The following is a 21290-nucleotide window of genomic DNA, read 5'->3' on the forward strand; positions in this document are numbered from 1 at the left end:
TCTCGCTTAAAATTTGGATCGAGGAGGTCTGTGTTTCCTTACGCTGATGTCCACGCTGAAGGTGCAGAAGGGTTCCGTGCTGTTGCTTGGGTCAGCCTTGTTGCCAGGTTCGGAATGTTTAGCCTACCGGTGTTTCGGTGCTGTTGTGCTGCACTCAGAGTGTGAGCTCTGGGCGTTATTTCTCAAATACTGCGTTATTTGAGCGTACAGACCCGAGATATTCTGCGGAGAGGTGATTTAAGGCACGTCAGAACCACCACTGCGGCGTGTGCCAGCGTCGGACGCCCGTTCGAGTGATCGGGCGGAGCAGGTGAGTTGAATTTGGTGCTGGGTGGCGAGGTGGTGTTGGGGGAAGAGCTAGGCTAAGGAGAGCTTCCTCTTGCTCTGCCCCTTCCCATCTCAAATGGCCGCTTCCTGGGGAGATGGGTTCGTTGGGAGGTTAACTACAACGTTAGAGTGAGGATGAGGAATCGTCTTTAGTCCTGTAGGTATTTGCTGCCAGGCCGCAGCGTTGATTTCAGAAATTGTATTTAAAAAAGGGAAAAGAAAGGAAAGATGTATTCTTTAACATACTCTCTTTTCTCGGAGAGTAGGTGGAGGAGCTTCAGCAGTGCCCTTCCTCCGGAAACGATTCCCAGTGTCTGCTCAGACACTGAGGAGGAAAATGGAGGAGAGCCACCCAATAGAAATAAAGGAAAGAAGGGGTCATGGATTAAGGGAAAAGCATTACTTAAAAAATTGGTGCTCTCTAAAAACGGGTTAAGGGTTTGGGACCTGCAGGTGCTGCCTACACCTGTGTGCGTTGCAGTCGTGCCTGTTGCCACTGAGCAAAACGGGGAGAGCTGCTTTGTCGAACGCGGCGTGTTAAAGCATGTGCCACTGCCTGGAAGAAAAGCACGGACTTCCCTCGTGTGGGCCTTCTTCCCTAGCGATCTGTGGTTTACCTGATGGTTTCCCATAAGCTGAGAATGTTTAAAAGAAAAAAAAAAAAAAAACAAAAAGCAAAAACCAACACCAACGTTGAGAGTGGTGAGGCAGATCCTCACCTGGGGACACAGAATCAGCGGTGACATCACCATGCGAAGCATTGTGTGCGCTTCGGGTTGGGGCTGCTGCGAGCCTCGCAGCGGGGAGGGAGAGCGGATCTGGGGTGCCTCTGTGTCAGCCCTCTGCCCTGGTGGCTTCGTGAGCACTGAGAGTTTGACTCCTGTGTTCCCAGCTTTCGCTTCCGCACCTGCGGTGTGGCAGAGCCAGCGAGCTGCTTGCTCAGCTGGAGGAGGAAGAGGAGTGACCTCAACATTGCCGAGGTAAAGCACAATTATTGAAAAGATTTGGCAAAGATGTGGGTTGTACCAGCGCGGCTGCTGCAGCTGCAGCAGATCCTGGAGCATTGGAGAAGATAGAGAGGGCTTTCTTTGTGAAAAGAATGCTGTTAAAAGTGTTTTCATGCCAGAAATTAGGATAAACGCCTCTGTTGTTTGACATCCTCTATTGAGCTGGCACATTGGCATTACAGCGTACCTGGCACGCTGTTTGTATTAAAAAAAAAAAGGTATTTTAGTCAGGGCAGGCCAGAAACCTGCCTTGGCACTTGCACATCACAGCAATGCTTACAGACCCTGCATCCTGGCTGCCAGGCCAGGATCTAAATCCGATGGTGCTGTTGGTAAACTGAAGCTCAGGAAGCGCTTCTGGTTTTTTTTGTCCTTACATGTGAATTTTTACCCTGTGAAGATGGTGTATTAAGCTATTTTTGTAACAACAAATAGGTTTAAAAGCAGTTTTAGTTTAACATCTACACGCTTGGGTGTTATTAACAGAGCTTTGTAAACTGAGCTGGTGCTTGGTAGGAGAAAAAACATAAATCTTACCTGGGAAACCTGGACCCCCTCAGCTACATACTGCTATGAGGAAACTCAGATGTAAGAACACACTTAAATAACACCTCACCAGAGCTGTTGTGCTCCTGACCACCAAAGGCACCTTTTTCCAACACCGTCGTACTGGAAGTTGATGCAGCTGGTTCCATCCGTAACGTGTGACTGTACAGTGCTGTAAAAGAACTATTTTTTCACAGCTTTGGAGAAAGTGAAGCAGAGAAAACCACGCATAACCACTGATACCTGGACCCCAAACTGCCACAGACTGACGGTGATGCCCACTGGATATCTCCTGATACCCTGCTGCCTTCTGACGGTTCCAGCAGAAGTCCTGTTTTAATTAGCCAGCAGGTCCCTCTGAGGGAGGGACTTTGCTAAAACTCCTGCCGTAGGAAGTATCCTACGGGAGTCAAGTTGCTAAACTGATGTGTGGTTTTCCCTTAACCCCCTCACCCCTGACTTTCCAGCTCCTAACAGCACTGCCAACGTGTGCAGTGTCACCGTGTGCCAACTAGGTGCCAGCTGCCATGGTTTATATATTGTAAAATTAGTGATTTGGGACTCGTGAGCACTGAGAAGAGGCTAGCAATTGCTTAAGAGCTTTCCTTGTGTCGCTCTGGGGCAGGGAGATGGGTGAAACATCTTAGGCTTGAAAGTGATTCCCTGCAGAGTGACGTGCTCAGATCTGCACAACAGATCTGTCGTTTTGGTCACCTTATTAGATCCCTGCTTGAGAGGTTGCTTGCAAGAATCGATTCCTCTTCAGCTTGATGTGTCAAGCTAAAGACAAATCTGTGCCGAAGCACTGTTTGATCAGACGAGTGCCTCAGTTCAGGATTGTTCTTTGACAGCTACAGAAACAGCAGGACGATCAGCGCCTTCAGGAACAGATGAATTTGATCTTGAGGCTGTCATAAAACAGGTCCCTGAAGTCTGAAGACTCTTCAAATAGTTTGGGCCAGCAAGGAGCAGCTGTACGTGGCGGCTGCGGTAACTCGGGGCTCTGAGTCTCAGAGAGCGTGGTGAAAGGTGACCCCCCAGCTGGCTGCTGGAGGAAGCTGAGGCAGCGTTCAGCTCTAACCTTTGCCTTCTTGGCTGGCATCTTTGCACTCCTGCTGTCAGTGGGTGTTGAGTGTCCTTCCCGGCAGCCTCAGAATGTGCCCTCAGATGTAGGCAGCGTTTAGCAGTGAGAATTCCCTCAAATAGAAAGAGTACAAATGATGCGTTTTCTGCTTTTGCTTTGGAACTCTTAGCTTGGGGTTTTCCTGCAGGCCATGAGGTTTCTTGCAGCAGCAGGGATGAGTTCTGTTAGCAAGAGGCTGTTCTGTGCTTCGACTGTGGGAAGATGAATGGTTACGTGTGCACCGTTAAATATAACTTGACACCTAGCACACCGCACTTGCAGCCTGTGGGGTGCTTTAACAAGCAGGTAAATCAGCAGAGGCTGTTTTGCAGCCGGGGTGATGCTGGGTGATTAAAAAGCAGGGGCAGAACAAGGATTTGCTAGTGTTTGTTCTTGCTTGTCATCCGACTCTCCACTTCCACTGTTCTTTAAACAAACAAACAAAAACAAACAAACAAACAAACAAACAAAAAAAAAAAAAAACAAGCAAGGGGTAAGCATCTTAATATCTTTATTATAAATGGAAGGCACAAAAGAGGCCAGCAACAGAGACTGTCCAAGAGAAATGCTTTGTGCTTTATAAACAAACAAGGAAGTACCCTTAGGTGGGTGTGATAATCCTCCTCTAATGCATTTTTGGGGTGCAAAAATAGATTTGTTCCTTTCGTGCTCTTCTCTGCAGGACAAAGGCAGAATAGGCAACTGCAAAGTTAGACCAGGGAGGTCAGTTTGTTCCGTACTGAGAAAGACAAGCCTGTAAAACAAACTAGACAGACTTTCTTTGTACAATTTATCTTCCGTCAGCAAAGGCAAAGCTTATGACACTTGTTGGTGTATGTATATATATTTATCCAGTGCTCTGACAACAAAATTTTGATTTGAAGAGGGCACACAGATCTGATTTTTTTGTTCTTTTCCAGTAAATAGTATAATAAGCACTGGTATATTTGTATAAAATCAGACAAATACAAAACAAAAGACTGAATATTCTGTGGTATGCATGACATTAAAAAAAAATGGTGGTTTCAAAGCAATATGTATCGTGGTGTGTTTGCCATATACTAGAGTCCAGCTTAAAGTTCACGTGATGTGTATTGCATTTAGATATTAATCTCTATGTACAATGTTTTGCATGTAATTTATATGGTTCTTTGGAAAAAAAAAAAAAAAAAAAAAAAAAAAAAAAAAAAAAGAAGAAAACCCCCAAAAACCATAGATCCACCCAAAAACCACCCTAAACCTACCTGATGTTCTCCAAAATCCACAATTTACCCTTTTCCAACATGATGACCACGGAAAACCCAACGAAACCCAACGGAGACCCCAAAACACGTCAAAAACACCCCAAACAGAAACGGCATCACACCCAAAACTGGAAGAAAATCCCCAAAAAACACGGATCCAATCGGAAAAAAACCCTAAACCTACCTGATGTTCTCCAAATCCCAAAGTCCACTCCCAACCACCATAAAATCCATTAGGAACTCAACGAAACACAACGGAAACCCCAAAACACGTCAAAAACACCCCAAAAGCCAACCGGATCAGAAGAAAAAACTTGATTTAACCCCCCAAAAACCCTTAAATCTACCTGATGTTCTCCTAAATGTAAAATCCACTCCCAACCACCAGAAAACCCAATGGAAACCCAACAAAACCCAACGGAGACCCCAAAACAAGTCAAAAACACCGCAAGAAAGAACAAGATCACAAAAAAAAAAAAAAAAAAAAAAAAAAAACGAAAGAAAACCACAAAAGCCATAGATCCACCACAAAAGTCCCCCTAAACCTACCTGATGTTCTCCAAAACCCACAGTTTACCCTTTTTCACCATGATGACCAAAAAGAACAACACTAAAACCCAACGGAGACGCCAAAACACATCAAAACCACACCAAACAAGAATGGGATCACCCCCAAAAATGAAAGAAAACCCCCAAAACCATAGATCCACCCCAAAACAACCCTAAACCTACCTGATGTTCTCCAAAACCCACAATTTACACTTTTCCACCATGACGACCAACGAGAACACAACAAAACCATACGGAGAACCACAGACACCTCAAAAACTTCCCCAAACAGTACGGGACCACCCGAAAAAAACAGAAGAAAACACCCAAAACCATGAATCTTCCCCAAAAGTCCCCCTTAACCTACCTGATGTTCTCCAAAACCCACAATTTACCCTTTCCACCATGATGACCACGAAAAACCCAACAAAATGCAACGGAGACCCCAAAACACGTCAAAAACACCCCAAAAAAGAAAGGGATTAGAAGAAAAAACACCAAAAACATTGAATTTCCCCCCAAAACCACCCTAAACTGACCTGATCTTCTCCAAACCCACAATCCATTCCCATTTACCTTAACGACCAACGAGAACCCAACGAAACCCATTGGAGACCCCAAAACACGTCAAAAACACCCCAAACAAGAACAGGATCATCCCAAAAAACAGAATAAAGGTCCAAATTCCATAGATCCAACCCAAAACCACCCTAAACCTACCTGATGTTCTCCAAAACCCACAATTTACACTTTTCCACCACGATGAACACGGAAAACCCAACAAAACCCAACGGAGATCCAAAAATATGTCAAAAACACCCCAAACAAGAACGGGATCACCCCCAAAATTGGAAGAAAATCCGCAAAAAGCACGGATCCAACGCCAAAACCACGCTAAACTCACCTGTTCTTCACCAAAACCCACAATGCACACCCATTTAAATTAAGTACCAACGAGAAGGCAACGAAACCCAACGGAGACCCCAAAACACGTCAAAAAACAATAAAACAAGAATAGGATCACCCCCAAAAACGGAAGAAAACCCCCAAAACCGTAGATCCACCCCAAAACCACCCTAAACCTACCTGATGTTCTCCAAAACACAAAATTTTCCCTTTTCCACAATGATGGCACACTCAAAATCCAACAAAACACAATGGAGACCACAAAACACGTCAAAAAACAATAAAACAAGAATAGGATAACCCCCAAAAACGGAAGAAAACCCCCAAAACCATAGATCCACCCCAAAACCACCCTAAACCTACCTGATGTTCTCCAAAACACAAAATTTTCCCTTTTCCACAATGATGACACACTCAAAACCCAACGAAACCCAACGGAGACCACAAAACACGTCAAAAAAAAAAAAAACAACAACAACAAAACAAGAACAGGATCACCCCCAAAAACGAAAGAAAACTCCCAAAACAATAGATCCACCCCAAAACCACCATAAAACTACCTGATGTTCTCTAAAGCCCACAATTTAGACATTTTCACCATGATGACCACGGAAAACCCAAGGAAACCCAACGGAGACCCCAAAATACGTTAAAAACCCCCCAAACAAGAACGGGATCACCCCCAAAACTGTAAGAAAATTCCCAAAAAGCACGGATCCAATCGCAAAACCACACTAAACTCACCTGAACTTCTCCAAAACCCACAATGCACTCCCATTTACCTTAACGACCAACGAGAACCGAACGAAAACCAACGGAGACACAAAACACGTCAAAAACACACCAAACAAGATAAGGATCATCCCAAAAAACAGAAGAAAAGCCCAAATACCATAGATCCAACCCAAAACCACCCTAAACCTACTTGATGTTCTCAAAAAACCCACAATTTGCACTTTTCCACCATGATGAACACGGAAAACACAACGAAACACAACGGAGACCCCAAAACACATCAAAAACACCCCAAAAAAGAACAACACGTGAAGAAAACAAAAAAAAAAAAAACAAACAAAAAAAAAACACATGAATTTCCCCCCAAAACCACCCTAAACTCACCTGATCTTCTCCAAATCCCACATTTCACTCCCATTCACCATGATGACAAATAAGAACCCAACGAAACCCAATGATGACCCCAAAACACCTCAAAACCACACCAAAATCAACCCAGACTCTAAAAAACGCAAAAAAAGCCATGATTTATCCCCCAAAAAACCTTAAACCTACCTGATGTTGTCCAAAACCAACAATCCAATCCTATTTAATAAAATGACTTAGAAGAACCCAACGAAACCCAACGGAGACCCCAAAACAAGTCAAAAACACCCCAAACAAGAACGGGATCAACACCAAAAGTGGAAGAAAACAGCCAAATCCGTAGATGCACCCCAAAACCACCCAAAACCTACCTGATGTTCTCCAAAACCCACAATTTACCCTTTTCCACCATGATGAAGAAGGAAAACCCAACGAAACCCAACGGAGACCCCAAAAAACGTCAAAAACACCCCAAACAAGAACGGGATCAAAATAAAACAAAACAAAAACTATGAGTTTCCACCCAAAACCACCCTAAACTCACCTGACCTTCCCCAAAGCCCACAATCCACTCCCATTTAAATTAACGACCAACGAGAACCCAACGAAACCCAACGGACACCCCAAAACACGTCAAGAACAAACCCAAACAAGAACGGGATCACCCACAAAACTGGAAGAAAATCCCCAAAAAGTACGGATCCAATCCCAAAACCACCCTAAACCTACCTGATCTTCTCCAAATCCCAAATTTCACTCCCATTTAACTTAATGACCAACTAGAACCCAAGGAAACCCAACGGAGACACCAGAATACGTCAAAAAAAAAAAAAAAAAACAAAAAAAACAAGAACAGGATCATCCCCAAAAGTAGAAGAAAAACCCAAATACCATAGATTTACCCCCAAACCACCCTAAACCTACCTGATGTTCTCCAAAACCAACAATTTACTCTTTTCCACCATGATGACCACGGAAAACCCAACAAAACCCAACGGAGACCCCAAAACACGTCAAAAACACCCCAAACAAGAACGGGTTCACCCCCAAAACTGGAAGAAAATCTCCCAAAAACATAGATCCAACCCAAAACAACCCTAGACCTACCTGATGTTCTCCAAAACCCACAATTTACGCTTTTACACCATGATGACACACTCAAAACACAACAAAACCCAACGGAGACCCTAAAACACGTCAAAAACACCGCTAACAAGAACGGGATCAACCCCAAAACTGGAAGAAAATCCCCAAAACCACGGATCCAAACCCAAAACCACCCAAAACCTACCTGATGTTCTCCAAAACCTGCAATCCACTCCCATTTACCTTAACGACCAACGAGAACCCAACGAAACCCAATGGAAACCCCAAAAAACGTCAAAAACACCCCAAAAAAGAAAGGGATCAAAATAAAACAAAACAAAAACTATGAGTTTCCACCCAAAACCACCCTAAACTCACCTGACCTTCCCCAAAGCCCACAATCCACTCCCATTTAAATTAACGACCAACGAGAACCCAACGAAACCCAACGGACACCCCAAAACACGTCAAGAACAAACCCAAACAAGAACGGGATCACCCACAAAACTGGAAGAAAATCCCCAAAAAGTACGGATCCAATCCCAAAATCACCCTAAACCTACCTGATCTTCTCCAAATCCCACATTTCACTCCCATTTAACTTAATGACCAACGAGAACCCAAGGAAACCCAACGGAGACACCAGAATAAGTCAAAAAAAAAAAAAAAAAAAAAAAAACAAGAACAGGATCACCCAAAAAAAAGAAGAAAACCCCAAATACCATAGATCCACCCGAAAACCACGCTAAACATACCTGATGTTCTCCAAAACCCACAATTTACTCTTTTCCACTATGATGACCACGGAAAACCCAACGAAACCCAACGCAGACCCCAAAACACGTCAAAAACACCCCAAACAAGAACGGAATCACACCCAAAACTGGAAGAAAACCGCCAAATCCATAGATCCACCCCAAAACCACCCAAAACCTACCTGATGTTCTCCAAAATCCACAATTTACATTTTTCCACAATGATGAAGAAGGAAAACCCAACGAAACCCAACGGAGACCCCAAAACACGTCAAAAACACTCCAAAAAAGAACAGGATCACACCCAAAACTAAAAGAAAATTCCCAAAAACCACGGATCCAATCCCAAAACCACCCTACACCTACCTGATCTTCTCCAAAACCCGCAATCCAATCCAATATACCTTAACGACCAACGAGAACCCAACGAAACCCAAGGGAGACACCACAACACTTCAAAAACACCCCAAACAAAAACAGGATCACCCCCAAAAAAAACAGAAGAAAATCCCAAATACCATAGATCCACTCCAAAACCACCCTAAACCTACTTGATTTTCTACAAAGCCCACAATTTACACTTTTCCACCATGATGACCCCTCAAAACCCAACAAAACCCAAAAGACACCACAAAACACCTCAAAAACTTCCCAAAAAAGCACGGGACCACCCCAAAAAAAAACAGAAGAAAACACCACAATCCATGACCCTGCCCCAAAAGACACCCTAAACCTACCTGATGTTCTCCAAAACCCACAATTTACACTTTTCCACCATGAAGACCACAGAAAACCCAAGTAAACCAAACGGCGACCCCAAAACACGTCAAAAACACCCCAAAAAAGAACGGGATCACCCCCAAAAACCAAAGAAAACTCCCAAAACCATAGATCCATACCAAAACCAATCTAAACCTACCTGATGTTCTCCAAAACCCACAATTTACACTTTTTCACCATGATGACCATGGAAAATCCAAAGAAACAAAACGGAGACCCCAAAACACGTCAAAAACACCCCAAAAAAGAACCGGATCAGAAGAAAATACGTGATTTAACCCCAAAACCACCCTTAAACCTACCTGATGTTCTCCTAAATGTACAATCCACTCCCAACCATGAGAAAACCCAATGGAAACCCAACAAAACCCAAATGAGACCCCAAAACCCGTCAAAAACACCCCAAAAAAGAACTAGATGTGAAGAAAAAAAAATAAAATAAAAAAAACACATTGAATTTCCCCCCAAAACCACCCTAAACTCATCTGATCTTCTCCAAAACCCACAATCCACTCCCATTTACCTTAACGAAAAACGAGAACCTAATGAAACCCAACGGAGACGACAAAAAAAGTAAAAAACAGTCCAAAAAAGAAAACGATCACCCTAAAAAACAGAAGAAAAACACAAATACCAAGAATCCACACCAAAAGGCCCCAAACCTACCTGATGTTCTCCAAAACCCGCAACTTATCCTTTTCCACCACGATGACCATTGAAAACCCAACGAAAACCAACCGAGACCCCAAAACATGTCAAAATCACCCCAAATAAGATAAGGATCATCCCAAAAAAACAGAAGAAAAGCCCAAATACTATAGATCCACCCCAAAACCACACTAAACCTACCTGATGTTCTCCAAAATCCACAATTTACCCTTTTCCTCCATGATAACCACGGAAAACACAATGAAACCCAAAGGAGACCCCAAAACACGTCAAAAACACCCCAAACAAGAACGGGATCACCCCCAAAAATGGAAGAAAATCTCCCAAAACCATAGATCCACCCCAAAACCACCCTAAACCTACTTGATGTTCTCCAAAACCCACAATTTACCCTTTTCCACCACGATGACAACGGAAAACCCAACGAAACACAACGGAGACCCCAAAACACATCAAAAACACCCCAAAAGTGAACCGAATCAGAAGAAAAAACGTGATTTAACCCCCCAAAAAAACCTTAAACCTACCTGATGTTCTCCTAAATGTACAATCCACTCCCAATCACCAGAAAACCCAATGGAAACACAACAAAACCCAACGGAGACCCCAAAACACATCAAAAACACCCCAAAAAAGAACTACACGTGAAGAAAAAAAAAAAAAAAAAAAAAAAAACAAACATGAATTTCCTCCCAAAACCACCCTAAACTCACCTGATCTTCTCCAAATCCCACATTTCACTTCCATTCACCATGATGACCAATAAGAACCAAACGAAACCCAATGAAGACCCCAAAACACCTCAAAACCACACCAAAATCAACCCAGATCCTTAAAAACGTCAAAATGCCATGATTTCACCCCCAAAAAAACCTTAATCCTACCTGATGTTGTCCAAAACCAACAATCCAATCTTATTTAACATAATGACCAACAAGAATCCAACAAAACCCAACGGAGACCCCAAAACATGTCAAAAACTCCCCCCAAAAAACTGGATCAGAAGAAAAAACCCCAAAACTATGCATTTGCCCCCAAAACCACCCTAAACTCACCTGATCTTCTCCAAAACACACAATCCACTCCCATTTACCTTAACGACCTACGAGAACCCAATGAAACCCAACGGAGACCCCAAACCACTTCAAAAACATCCCAAACAAGAACGGGATCACCCCAAAAAACAGAAGAAAATCCCAAACACCATAGATCCACAGTAAAACCACGACAAAACCTACATGATGTTATCCTTAAACAACAATTTACACTTTTCCACCATGATAACCACGGAAAACCAAACGAACCCAAACGGAGACCCAAAACAACGTCAAAAACACCCCAAACAAGGACGGGATCAACACAAAAATTGGAAGAAAATCCCCCAAAACCATAGATGCACCCCAAAACCACCCTAAACCTACCTAATGTTCTCCAAAACTCACAATTTACGCTTTTCCACCACGATGACCATGGAAAACCCAACGAAACCCAACGGAGACAACAAAACACGTCAAAAACACCCCAAACAAGAACAGGATCACCCTCAAAATTGGAAGAAAATCCCCCAAAATCATAGATGCACCCCAAAACCACCCTAAACCTACCTGATGTTCTCCAAAACTCACAATTTACGCTTTTCCACCACGATGACCATGGAAAACCCAACGAAACCCAACGGAGACCACAAAACATGTCAAAAACACCACAAACAAGACCGGGATCACCTCCAAAACTGGAAGAAAATCCCCCAAAAGCACGGATCCAACCCCCAAACCACTCTAAACTCACCTGATCTTCTCCAAAACCCACAATTTACGTTTTTCCACCACGATGACCACAAAAAAAAACAACGAAACCCAACGGAGACCAGAAAACACGTCAAAAACACCCCAAAGAAGAACGGGATCACCCCCAAAACTGGAAGAAAATCCCCCCAAAGGACGGATCCAATCCCAAAACCACCCTAAACCTACCTGATCTTCTCCAAAACCCACAATTTACGTTTTTCCACCACGATGACCACAGAAAACCCAACGAAAACCAATGGAGACCCCAAAACATGTCAAAATCACCGCAAACACGAACGTGATCACCCCCAAAACTGGAAGAAAATACCCAAATGCACGGATCCAACCCCAAAAGCACCCTAATCTCACCTGCTCTTCTCCAAAACCCACAATCCACTCCCATTTAACTTAACGACCAACGAGAACCCAACGAAACCTAACGGAGACCCCAAAACACGTCAAAAACACCCCAAAAAAGAACAGGATCACCCCCCAAAAAAAACAGAAGAAAACCCCAAAAGCCATAGATCCACCCCAAAACCACCCTAAACCTACCTGATGTTCTCCAAAACCCACAATTTACCCTTTTCCACCACGGTGACCACGGAAAACCCAATGAAACCCAAAGGAGACCCCAAAACACATCAAAAACACCGCAAACAATAACAGGATCACCCACAAAAACGAAAGTAAACCCCCAAAACCGTAGATCCACCCCAAAACCACCATAAACTCACCTGATCTTCTCCAAAACTCACATTCCACTCCCATTTACTTTAACGACCAATGAGAATTCAACGAAACCCAACGGAGACCACAAAACATGTCAAAAACAACCCAAACAAGAACGGAATCATCCCCAAAACTGGAAGAAAATCCCCCAAAACTATAGATCCACCCCACAAGAACCCTACACCTACCTGATGTTCTCCAAAACCCACAATTTAACTTTTTCCACCATGATGACCACGGAAAACACAACAAAAACCAACGGAAACCCCAAAACACGTCAAAAACATCCCAAAGAACTTACAGGATCACCCCAAAAATCTGAAGAAAACCCCAAATACCATGAATCCACCACAGAAGTCCCCCTAACCCTACCTAAAGTTCTCCAAAAGCCACATTAAACACTTTTCCACCACCATGATGTCGTGGTTTAACCCGGCCAGCAGCTAAACACCACACAGCCGTTCGCTCACCCTCCCCCCTCCCTCTCTGGGATGGGGGAGAGAAATGGAAAGTGAAGCCCGTGAGTTGAGATAAAGACAGTTTAATAAGACAAAATAGTAATAATAATAATAATAATAATAATAATAATAATAATAATAATAATAATAATAATAATAATAATAATAATAATACAATGATGATAATAGTACCACTACTAATAATGTGTACAAACAAGTGATGCACAATGCAATTGCTCACCACCCGCTGACCGATGCCCAGCCTAACCCCGAGCAGTCCGGCCCCCTCCCCCTGGCTAGCCACCCCTATGTATTGTTTAGCCTGACGTCAGATGCTATGGAATACCCCTTTGGCTAGTTTGGGTCACCTGTCCTGGGTCTGTCCCCTCCCAGCTCTTACTGCACCCCCAGCCTGCCTGTTGGCAGGACAGAGCAAGAAGCTGAGATGTCCTTGGCTTAGTATAAGCACTGCTCTGCAACAATTGAAACATCGGGGTGTTATCAACACTCTTCTCATCCTAAGCCAAAACACAGCAATCCACCAGCTACTAGGAAGAAAATTAATTCTGTTCTAACTGAAACGAGGACATCCACGGAAAACCCACCAAAAACCAACGGAGACCCAAAAAACACCTCAAAAACACCCAAAAAAAAAACGGGATCACCACAAAACTAGAAGAAAATCAAGAAAAAGCATGGATCCAACACCAAAACCACCCTAAACCTACCTGATCTTCTCCAAATCCCAAAGTCCACTCCCAACCAACATAAAACACAATAGAAACTCAACGAAACACAACGGAAACCCCAAAACACGTCAAAAACACCCCAAAAAAGAACTGGATCAGAAAAAAAAAAAAAAAAAAAAAAAAAACAACTATGAATTTCCCCCCAAAACCACCCTAAACTCACCTGATCTTCTCCAAAACCCACAATCCACTCCCATTTACCTTAACGACCAACGAGAACCGAACAAAACCCAACGGACACCCCAAACCAAGTCAGAAATAACTCAAAAAAGAACACGATCACCACAAAAAAAAAAAAAAAAAAAAAAAAAAACAGAAGAAAATCCCAAATACCATAGATCCACCCCAAAACCACACTAAACCTACCTGATGTTCTCCAAAATCCACAATTTACCCTTTTCCTCCATGATGACCACGGAAAACCCAATGAAACCCAAAGGAGACCCCAAAACACGTCAAAAACACCCCAAACAAGAACGGGATAACCCCCAAAAACGAAAGAAAACCCCCAAAACAATAGATCCACCCCAAAACCAACCTAAAACTACCTGATATTCTCCACAACCCACAATTTACACTTTATCACCATTATGACCAACAAGAAAACAACGAAACCCAACGGAGACCACAAAACACGTCAAAAACAACCCAAAAAGAAAGGGATCACCCCCAAAACTGGACGAAAATCCCCCAAAACCATAGATCCACCCCAAAACCACCCTAAACCTACCTGATGTTCTCAAAAACCCACAATTTACGTTTTTCCACCATGATGACCACGGAAAACGCAACGAAAACCAACGGAGACCCCAAAACACGTCAAAAACACACCGAAAAAGAACAGGATCACCCCCAAAACTGAAAGAAAACCCAAAAAGCCATTGATCCACCGCAGTAGAGCACCTAAACCTGAAGTTCTCCAAAACCCACTATTTACAATTTTCACCATGATGACCAACAAGAACCCAACAAAACCCAACAGAGACGGCAAAACATATCAAAAACACACCAAAAAAGAACGGGACCACCTCAGAAAGAGAAGAAAACCCTTAAAAAAAAAAAAAAAAAAAAAAAAAAAAAAAAAAAAAAAACAGAAGAAATCATCCAAAACCATAGATTCACCCCTCAAAAAACGTTAATCTCACCTGATGTTGTCCAAAACCAACAATTTAATATTTTCCACCATGATGACCTACGAGAACCCAACAAAACCAAATGGAGACCCCAAAACACGTCAAAAACATCACAAAAAAAGAACAGGATCACCCCAAAAAACAGAAGAAAATCCCAAATACCATGAATCCACCCGAAAAGTCCCCCTAAACCTACCTGAAGTTCTCCAAAACCCACTTTTTACAATTTTCCACCACCATGACCACAGAAAAGCCAACAAAACCCAGCGGAGACCCAAAAACATGTCAAAAAAAAAAAAAAACAAAAAAGAACGGGATCACCCCCAAAACTGGAAGAAAATCCCCAAAAAGCACGGATCCAATCCCAAAACCACCCTAAACCTACCTGATCTTCTCCAAATCCCGAAGTCGACCCCCAAGAACCATAAAACCTATTAGTAACTCAACGAAACGCAACGGAAACCCAAAACACGTCAAAAACTCCACAAAAGCGAACCGGATCAGAAGAAAAAAAAAAACAAAAAATATGAATTTCCCCCCAAAACAACCCTAAACTCACCTGATCTTCTCCAAAACAGAAAATCCACTCCCATTTACCTTAACGACCAACGAGAACACAACAAAACCCAACGGAGAACCCAAAACAAGTCAAAAACATCCCAAACAAGAACGGGATAAACCCTAAAACTGGAAGAAAACGCCCAAAACCATAGATCAACCCCAAAAACACCCTAAACCTACCTGATGTTCTCCAAAACCCACAATTTAGCTTTTCCACCATGATGAAAAACAAGAACCCAACTAAAACACAACGGAGACCCCAAAACGCGTCAAAAACACCCCAAAAAAGAACTGGATCAGAAGAAAAAAAAAAACAAAAACTATGAATTTCCCCCCAAAACCACCCTAAACTCACCTGATATTCTCCAAAAACCACAGTTCCTACCCATTTATCTTAACGATAAAGAAGAAAACAACGAAACCCAACGGAGACCCCAAAACATGTCAAAAACAGCCCCCCAAAAAACAGGATCAACCCCAAAAAACGAAAGAAAACCCCAAAAGCCATAGATCCACCCCAATAGTCCCCCTAAACCTACCTGATGTTCTCCAAAACCCACAATTTACCCTTTTCCACCATGATGACCACGCAAAACCCAACAAAACCCAACGGAGAACCCAAAACACGTAAAAAGCACCCCAAAAAAGAACAGGATCACGCCAAACAATAGAAGAAAATCCCAAATACAATAGATCCACTCCAAAGCCACCCTAAACCTACCTGATGTTCTCCTAATCCCAAAGCACACTCCCAACCACCATAAAACACATTAGGAACTCAACGAAACGCAACGGAAACCCCAAATCACGTCAAAAACACCCCAAACAAGAACGGGATCACCCGAAAAACTGGAAGAAAATCCACCAATACCATAGATCCAATCACAAAACCACCCTAAACCTACCTGATTTTTTCCAAAACCCACAATCCACTCCTATTTAACATAATGACCAACAAGAGCACAACGAAACCCAACGAAGACCCCAAAACACGTCAAAAACACCCCAAACATGAACTAGACGTGAAGGAAAAAAAAAAAAACAACAACAACAACAACAACAAATACACGTCTTTTTGTTTTCTCACTGGTTCAAATCTCCTGTTGGGGGCGCTGGGCCGGTGAATGGAGTGATACGTGATTGATTGATAGGTCCTAAACCCCCTGCAAGACACTCTCACTGTGGGCAACCAAGGGCTGTGGGAATTGCCACTAGTAAAATTCCCGGATGGGTCAGATAAAATCGAAGACCAAGGACCAGAAAGGGAGCAAATTACCAGATATATGACCAAAAAGTCCATTTTGAATAATGATTAGAAATTGGAACTATAGGGGCCCCAGAAAATTAAAGAGTAAATTGAAAATGATCCAGTACTATAAGATAGAATGACCAAAAGAACCCTTAAGACCCCATGTATTTTGATCCACGGAGGACGGGGTCTGTCAGTCTTTAAACATTAATAGTAGAATACCTGTGGATCCAGAAAAGAGCAAGCTGAAACATTGGAATTAGAAATTAGAGAGCAGTTGATTAAGAACGAATATGTGCTACATTTGTGCCTGTGCTGCACTTATACCACCAGATAACAGGAGCCTCTCGGACCCCGAGAACCAGATCAAAAACAACCTCACGGTTCGGACTTTAATCAAGGGGTCTGAGATAAGGAGAACTGTTCACAAAGGGACAGGTTAGGAATATGTATATGTATAGGAATGTTCATGTATATGTAACTCTTTACTAAAGCAATTTGCCACTTAAGGCGTGCATGACTTTGGTGGGACTACCCGCCCCGTGCTGCATGGAACTGAGTAAACGTACCTACTTTACAATCTTACTGATTGTGGAGTCAGCTTTCTGTGAGTCATTTTGGTGAGCCAGGCAGGAGACAGTCTGCTCAGCTGCAGGATCGGCTGCGGCGCGGACGCCCCTAGGTGCACCCTGAGCGTTTTTGCTCGGAGGGGACTCCACTCTCAGCTGCTCACCGCAGGAGCAAAGATCTCCTGAAACTGCAGACAAACGGTACGTTTTCGGCTGCTGGAGGGATACTAACTGGAGTGTTAATAATTATATGTGTTTTTATGTATGTATTCTGTGTTGACATTTTGTATATTGTAATATTTGCATATTGTAAGTATTTTGTGTCGAAAGTGTTTGTGTAAGTGTAAGGCTTTGAAACAAAGTGTTACAAGTCACTTCACGAAGAACACAGTCAGAGACAATACTTGTTTGGTTGGTTATCATTCTAAATTATATTCCTGTGGTATGAATGAGATGTGCTGGAGGCCTCCGTGTGCGATTGTGCTGTGTGAGTGAGACGCAGCGTTCTGCAAAGCGAGTGCAGAGTTCCGATCCGTTGTTCCGTACTCTCCGCAAGGGGAGTGGGCAGAGACGAACGAAGTGCTTGACAGACTGAAAAGAAGTGCTGTTTTGTCCAAGTTTGAGTGGTGGTGCCTAATATATGGGCCCAGTGTATCTTGTGTATCTTGTGTATCCTATTTTTGCTCTTAAATGTTTTGACTGTGACAAGAAAAAGGCAGGAGCATGATATGACATGCTTCCTGCAACATATGAGGCCCGCACAGGCCGAGACCTGGACTCGCTGAGACCTGAACAGGCCAAGAGACCGGAGCGGCACCGAGAGACTGGAGCGGCGCTGGGAGACCCGAGACACTACGGAGGGAACTACCGCTGGACGGAGAGAGCCCTGAGAGACGCTGCAGAGCCACGGATGGCTCTGAGAGACACAGAATAGACCTGACAGAAGCTGCAAAACACGGGGAAATTGAAGTAATTGCGGAACATCCGAGATCGAGTTGCTACAGGAGGCCAGAGGCGTCAGTGGACACCGGTAGCCGACCCTCACCGTGTGGCGAGTCGGCACAGAGCAGAGGAGCGGACATCAGGACCCTGCAGCCTGTCTGACAGAACCATGGAGGCAGCGGCAGCAGCGGCTGTGCTGCTTCACTCTAGCCTTCTTTTTATAAAAGGTTTATCTTGCAATGCAAAAAAGACTGTTAGTCCCCAGATCGGTGTTATAACTATTACTAATGACGACTTAGCTCTATTGCAGGGCAGGAGTGCAGAGACGCAGATTACACTGCCGAATGACCACCGGCAGGCTCTTTCACAAACCTAAGGTTGCAGCTGGCACTGCCTGCAGCCGTATAGCAGATGTTACGCTCTCTTTCCTAACTAGTAATCATGTGTCTCATCCATTTGTGGTGAATGGCCAGTGGCAAAAAGAAAAGGGGGGAGACAAAGACAGAAACGGTACAAGGAGGATGCCACTGACACTAACAGCAGGGGTAATAGGAGTAGTATAAGTGACACAGGTGCGGAGCAGTGGCAGGCGCTGCTGCTCTGTGGGGCGCTCTGCCTGCTGCTTGCCCTCGCCTGCCTGTGCACTGCCGCCGACAGTGCTAGAGTAAAATGTGAAGACTGCTCAGATGGCAGTGATGAGAGTGCTTGTGTGAAGAAGACGCGTGCTGAACCTGACTTTGTGTGCAACAGTGGTCAGTATGTGCCAAACAGATGGCTGTGTGATGGGGATCCGGACTGTGAAAATGGGTCTGATGAGAGTGCTGATCTGTGTCATATGAGAACATATCGGGTAAATTAAATTAGCTGTGGTCCTCAGTCAGTCCAGCGTATCCTGGTGCCCTGGAAATGTGATGGTGAAAAGGACTGTGACAGTGGAGAAGATGAAGAGAATTGTGGCGTTGTGACTTGTAGTGCAGCAGAATTCACATGCAGTAGTGGGCAATGTATTTCCAAAATCTTTGTCTGCAATGTTCAAGATGACTGCAGTGATGGTAGCGATGAGCTGGAGTGTGCACCTCCTACCTGTGGTGTTCATGAGTTTCAGTGCAAGAGTTCTACCTGCATCCCTATCAGCTGGGTGTGTGATGATGATGCTGACTGCTCCGACCACTCGGATGAATCTTTGGAGCAGTGTGGCCGCCTGCCTGCACCTCCAGTGAAGTGTTCTACGAGTGAGGTGCAGTGCGGCTCAGGTGAATGTATCCACAAGAAGTGGCGATGTGATGGAGATCCTGATTGCAGGGATGGAAGTGATGAAATTAACTGCCCTTCTCGGACCTGCAGGCCAGACCAGTTCAGATGTGAAGATGGGAACTGTGTCCATGGGAGTAGGCAGTGCAGTGGTGTGAGAGACTGTCTGGATAGCACTGATGAAGCAAACTATAACAATGTTATTCAGTGCTCTGGACCTGGCAAATTCAAGTGCGGAAGTGGAGAATGCATAGATATCAATAAAGTGTGTAACCAGCAGAGAGACTGCAAGGACTGGGGTGATGAGCCCCTGAAGGAATGCAACATAAATGACTGTGACTGTCCAGCTGAGTTTGAGTTTGTAAACAAGAGAAACTGTGGAGATATTGATGAATGCCAAAACCCTGGTATCTGTAGTCAAATCTGTATCAACGTGAAAGGTGGCTACAAATGTGAATGTAGCCGTGGCTATCAGATGAGTCCTGCTACAGGAACCTGAAAGGGGCCTTGTTTCAGTAGCCAGTAAAAAAAAGGTATAGTCCCTCACATCGGGGGTTCAGTGATTCTTTCCTCTCGTGGCTACTTGTTAAAACACTTAATTTTTTTATCTTCTGATACTTTCTTTTGTATTTTTACACTTTCTTTTTTATCTTTCTTCTTTTTATCTTCTGATAAGGCCCTTTCCACATTCCTGTAGCAGTGCACAGGCCGGCGAGAGCGAGCAGCAGGCAGAGCGCCCTGCACCGTCACCTGTGTCACTTATACTACTCCTATTACCCCTGCTGTTAGTGTCAGTGGCATCCTCCTTGTACCGTTTCTGTCTTTGTCTCCCCCCTTTTCTTTTTGCCACTGGCCATTCACCACAAATGGATGAGACACATGATTACTAGTTAGGAAAGAGAGCGTAACATCTGCTATACGGCTGCAGGCAGTGCCAGCTGCAACCTTAGGTTTGTGAAAGAGCCTGCCGGTGGTCATTCGGCAGTGTAATCTGCGTCTCTGCACTCCTGCCCTGCAATAGAGCTAAGTCGTCATTAGTAATAGTTATAACACCGATCTGGGGACTAACAGTCTTTTTTGCATTGCAAGATAAACCTTTTATAAAAAGAAGGCTAGAGTGAAGCAGCACAGCCGCTGCTGCCGCTGCCTCCATGGTTCTGTCAGACAGGCTGCAGGGTCCTGATGTCCGCTCCTCTGCTCTGTGCCGACTCGCCACACGGTGAGGGTCGGCTACCGGTGTCCACTGACGCCTCTGGCCTCCTGTAGCAACTCGATCTCGGATGTTCCGCAATTACTTCAATTTCCCCGTGTTTTGCAGCTTCTGTCAGGTCTATTCTGTGTCTCTCAGAGCCATCCGTGGCTCTGCAGCGTCTCTCAGGGCTCTCTCCGTCCAGCGGTAGTTCCCTCCGTAGTGTCTCGGGTCTCCCAGCGCCGCTCCAGTCTCTCGGTGCCGCTCCGGTCTCTTGGCCTGTTCAGGTCTCAGCGAGTCCAGGTCTCGGCCTGTGCGGGCCTCATATGTTGCAGGAAGCATGTCATATCATGCTCCTGCCTTTTTCTTGTCACAGTCAAAACATTTAAGAGCAAAAATAGGATACACAAGATACACAAGATACACTGGGCCCATATATTAGGCACCACCACTCAAACTTGGACAAAACAGCACTTCTTTTCAGTCTGTCAAGCACTTCGTTCGTCTCTGCCCACTCCCCTTGCGGAGAGTACGGAACAACGGATCGGAACTCTGCACTCGCTTTGCAGAACGCTGC

The 21290-nt window shown here is 44.1% G+C and overlaps 1 pseudogene across 1 annotated transcript; it reads left to right on the forward strand.

Annotated features, from left to right (window-relative positions):
* Nucleotides 1–46: 46 nt before the first annotated feature.
* LOC311220554 (very low-density lipoprotein receptor-like) lies at nucleotides 47–20023 on the forward strand (annotated as a pseudogene). Its single transcript has 3 exons — nucleotides 47–90; nucleotides 1220–1307; nucleotides 18857–20023. The product of its transcript is annotated as a very low-density lipoprotein receptor-like (transcript).
* The last annotated feature ends 1267 nt before the right edge of the window (nucleotides 20024–21290 follow it).

Source organism: Netta rufina, assembly GCF_964035555.1.
Source record: "Netta rufina genome assembly, chromosome: 34".
Classification (NCBI taxonomy): Eukaryota; Metazoa; Chordata; class Aves; order Anseriformes; family Anatidae; genus Netta; species Netta rufina.